At 35.8% G+C, this 4930-nt stretch overlaps 1 long non-coding RNA gene across 1 annotated transcript; it reads right to left on the bottom strand.

Annotated features, from left to right (window-relative positions):
• Positions 1 to 2683: 2683 nt before the first annotated feature.
• Positions 2684 to 3278, bottom strand: LOC124892311. The gene is made up of 2 exons (XR_007050181.1): positions 3242 to 3278; positions 2684 to 3123 (listed from the first exon to the last, which is right to left on the bottom strand). It is a non-coding gene; the product is annotated as an uncharacterized LOC124892311 (long non-coding RNA).
• Between the last annotated feature and the right edge of the window lie 1652 nt (positions 3279 to 4930).

The raw sequence follows: 4930 nt of genomic DNA, 5'->3' as shown, positions 1-4930 counted from the left end.
CTACTTCTACAGATAAAGATAATACCGATTCAGTTGCTTGCCAATTGAAATTTCTGAGGCATATACAGCCCACAGCATACCAACAAGATTACTAGAATTAGACTAAAAATAAGAATTTTTATGAAAACTGAGTATATCGAAGCCAGCAGACAAATAAAGAAAAATATTTTAGAGACCAATTATCTCTAGTGTCTAATGTCGTTCAGAAAAAAGTGCAATTGCACTCGACTTCATTGCTATTGATGACATGAAAGAACCTTGACAAGTCCCATTTGGCTCCCGCACAATAACACCCATGGATTTATGAACACAATCAAATTGACCCTTTTCGATCTTTTCATCCACCAATCACAGCATCCTATATTAAAATATATCAATACGCAAGTTCGAAAATAGTAGCAATTAGATCGATGGGTGAAGTAAAAGTATGCTCACCTAATTTAACTGTGTTGCGATCGATCCAATAGCTTGATACAATCTGTGTGTCCCGTATCTTGCTCCTTGCTTTCCTATCTGGTACTCCCATCTTTTCCACCAAAACTTTAAGAGCTGCCTCAGTAGGCAATCCAGTTTCTTTGAACACATGAGTCACGACCATCACAGAAGATCCCAGCATCATTGCAGATTGCACATATTTCAGCATGACAAGCAAGGTAGCATCCATATTATAGAAATTCCAGTCCATTATTAACGCATCCATAGCACATATCAGCTAACTGTTGATATTAAAACTTCGAAGAGGCACTTCTGTATTGTTAGTTTCAAGTTGCTTGGAAGGTGTAATGACAGATTTGTTTCTTGTGGAATTCTGACATATATAATTATACCTTTTTGGAAACAAGTGGCCATACTTCATATTTTTGTTAGTTTTTAGTCGTGTGTTGAGTTGTGTCCTGCATGTGGCATTACTTTAGTTATTATACTGTCGTGGCTGGTGTGATGAAGTTAAAAGAGGTTGAGATGAAGCTATGGGGTTTTATAGGTGATACTTTTTGCTCCTCTGTTTACGTTTGCAGATTTTTTATTCAATTATTGTGGAGCTAAAAGGCTCAGTTCTGTAGAGTGTTAAAAGGTTTGTTGTGCATTGACATTTCTTTCCCTTTATCATCATCGTATTATAAGGACCAATTGAATTAGATCCAGTTTTCTAATTTGTTTCACCAGCGTCTTCAGTTTTGCTTTGAGACTGCACAGGTGCCCAAACAACCGCATCCCCTCCCTGAAACTTATTTGTATGTATATTGGACTGCTGATTTCTTTGCATCTTGCGAGGGAGCTGATGTCTCCATTGGTTAATAACTCAAGAGAAGAATTCAACTTCTCCTGTTGAGTACAAACTTTAGCGTGATTACTACCATTATGCACTTGTGATGTTGAGACAGGGGAAGGCAGCACAACAGGAAGCTTCCGCTTGTTCTTGTTAGTCGTATTACCTTGTTGGCTGCGATGAAGACTCGACCGCAACTCTGGCATTATTGACCATGTCCGATTCAGCATTTTAGGCAACTTCATGAGCCTCATGGGACAAAGCCTAAATTCCTAAAAAAACAATTCTAAAGGATACAACAAAGCCATAGTAATAGACAAAGCACAAACAAAAATTCAAATCCAAGTTCCTTCCAGATCTTTTCAAGAAACTTGAAATGGATGGCACAACGTCAGACAACACATTTCTGCTCAAATTCAAGTGACACATGTGTGAAAAGCTAATAAATTCCATAGGAATCTTGCCTGTCAATCGATTGTTCTGGAGTGACAATGTAGTTAAGAAGGTGTGAGTAACTTGATGGTATTTTACCTGAGTAACCTGAACCTGCGAGCCACAATTCTTGAATTTTATGCAGCTGACTAAATTCTTTAGGCAGTTTTATGTACATTGGATTATCATCCATAAGAAAATACTTTAGATGTTATAACTTATTTAGTACTTTAGGGAAATTCCCACTTGTTTTAACTTAGAGCCAAGAAGTTCAAAGATTGTAAGTCTTCAATTGTCTCGGGGGAGGATTTCACAAAATAAGTCTTTTTTAAAAAGACTTACATATAGTGGGTTGAAAGTTATTGATTTTTTCCTAACCAAAGATACGTAACAACTCTTCTATTGTTTATTTGTTTTTTCTCAATCTTAAAGATGCAAGTTCTCAAAGATTGATGATACTCCAAATCTGCTCCCTCTGTAAACTATATTGAAGAGGCACTATTCCGAGAAAGCTTATTACACATTCAGCCAATAAACATCCAGCATCTTCGGACCATCGAAACTACAATGTTCCAGAGAAACTTAACAGTTGGAGGGTACAAGCATAAAACAATGATACAATGAGAAAGCAATCTATTTTATAAGGGGGCACTACTTTGCTCGATGCACTCATTTTAACAAAGGATTCAGAACTCCAAAAACCTTCACAAATATATTGGTCTGCTTATTTCTTTGCATCCTTCCAGGGTGTTGTTGTTTCCATTGGTTAATAACTCAAGAGAATAATTCAACTTCTCCTGTTGAGTACGAACTTTAGTGGGGATTACTACCATTATGCACTTGTGATGTTGAGGCAGGGGGAGGCAGCACAACATGAAGCTTTGGCTTGTTCTTGTTAGTCGAATTACCTTGTGCGAAACAAAATGGCACGAAAGCAACTATCGTTAATTGGACTAAGTAAGTTCTCTACACATGCTTCTTGATGATATATTTGAAACTTTATATGAATAAATGATACTATTTTTCATCTTTTCGTACTTTTTTGTTCCTAGAACACTATTACTACTTTGGCTCCAATTTAAATTAAAAAGAGGTTGTCAATAGGTTCATCTGAACATGACGATTGACACCCAGCCAGAATAGTACATATAGCCAAAGTTCATTTTTCGTTGACACATTCAAAACGAACTCATGGAGCAATCACCTCGAGTTTCCCAAACCAGGAGGTGCTACCACCAACTGCAATAACTTGTGATTTCCTTGCTTTGAAATATGTTCAATACTGAGCATAGAAGATGTCACACAGAAGACTTCTCATGTATCCTGGGTTCTTCAGGTGGTTGGTAACATTCAAGGTACTAAATCTTCTACAAAACACTGTTGAATGGCTCTTGTAAAAATTGCAGAGGAATGAAGATCACTTCCTATTTGCAGTAAAGGTTGGGAGTAAAATTAGTCAGACATGTCACTGGTGGGAAAAGAGTGACCCTATTGTAGAAACTTCAGACAACATAGACATTTGAAAAAAGCTAGAATAAGTACATGTCTTGGAATTGTATGTTTGCATAGAAGAGGTCATACAAAAAACTTCCATGTATCCTGGGTTCTTGAGGTGGTTGGTAACTTCATGGTACTAAATCTTCTGCAGAACACTGTTGACTGGCTCTTGTAAATATTGCACAGAAATGAAGACGCTTCCTGTTTGCCGAAAAGGTTGGATGTAGAATTAGTTGACACATCAGTGGGAATTTAACCTAGGCGGGTGGTGCAGCGCTGCGGATTCACTTGTCATAAGAAACTATAAAATTGTTATTTATCGCTATTTTCAATTCGTAAGTTTACATAGCACAGAATATGTCAAAAATAAGGACGTAGAGTAGAAAAGATGTCATAATTTGAATCGGGCTCAAAGTTTTGTTCTATCCGCAGAAGCAGTAGCAATGAAACTTCGGATTAGAGTTGTTCCGACATATATATCAGACAACTGCACTATTTCAAGGAAACTAATTATTACGTCTTTTCTGAAACATTAGATCAATGTTATTTATATAGGATACTTCATATTTTCACTTGGCTTAGGGAAATATTTTTGTAAAAACACTGACGTTCTTACAGCTTGGAAATCAGGTGGAAGCAAAGGCACTTCATCTAACTTTAAAGGGGATTGGTATCCTGTACTAAGCAATGGATTAATCGAAACCCAAACAGCTTTAGAGAATAGTGAAGTAGTGGCATATCCACTCACAGTAGAATCCATCGGAATCAACTCATCTGCTTGTAGCCTAGAGTTTCCACCAGCTTTATGTTGGCTACCAAAAAACCACCAGGGGGGGAACAAATGTGTACGATAGGGCTACCAAATGAAATTGAAATATTCAGAAGCAAATGCTTACACCAGGACTGTCAGTGTGTGTGGCCAATATCTTGCTACCTTGAGCCACTTCACTATTTGTTTCACCTGAAATCATATTACAGAATGCCAGTTGATTTGTTAACACAGATTATTATCTTTCCATGTTATGAGTTCTTTTGCAATTTATATTTTTAAGCAACATAGCTCTAGCATTCTCATTGTTATAGTATGACCAACTGGTTACCATTTATAAAATAAAACATCTATATATTATTAAAAAGAGAGGACAAAGCCTCTGCATGAAGCTACGTGGCAGCCCAAAAATAGGCCATCTGGTAGATTAGGACCAAAAATTAGTTAGTATAGTTATTACTTACTACTATTTTTAATTTGCTTTTAAATTTTTTAAAATAAATTATAATTATGAATAGATAGTTTTAAGTTGTCAGTTTTTTTTTTTCTCAAAATTCAAATTTTAAAAATTATATTGATGGATTTGAGTCCTAATATACTGCCAACTTCCGTCTTATCATTTCAAGTTTGAAATTTATACAACTTCTTACATAGCTACTAAAGAAAATCAATTTATATCTTCTTTAATTTGTAGAAATTTACAACCCATATTTGAATCATCATGAAAACAACATTTTTCTTCAAATATCTACAACCCATCTATAATTATATTGTTGACTAAATTTGCAGCAACATGTATAATTCAATTTTATGATTCAGAGGTCTTCTATTGTTTCCATTAATATGAACAAAAGGAGATTTGTACAAATGATGAACACACCAAAGAATGGACGGTACCGATGATAGGTTGCATAAGAAGACGACAAGATTTGTGGTTGAATGCACGAGATTTTAATTTTGTCAAA

The sequence above is a fragment of the Capsicum annuum genome, unplaced genomic scaffold (assembly GCF_002878395.1).
Source record: "Capsicum annuum cultivar UCD-10X-F1 unplaced genomic scaffold, UCD10Xv1.1 ctg4583, whole genome shotgun sequence".
In the NCBI taxonomy this organism is placed as follows: domain Eukaryota; kingdom Viridiplantae; phylum Streptophyta; class Magnoliopsida; order Solanales; family Solanaceae; genus Capsicum; species Capsicum annuum.
This window is presented reverse-complemented; position numbering and strand designations above follow the sequence as displayed.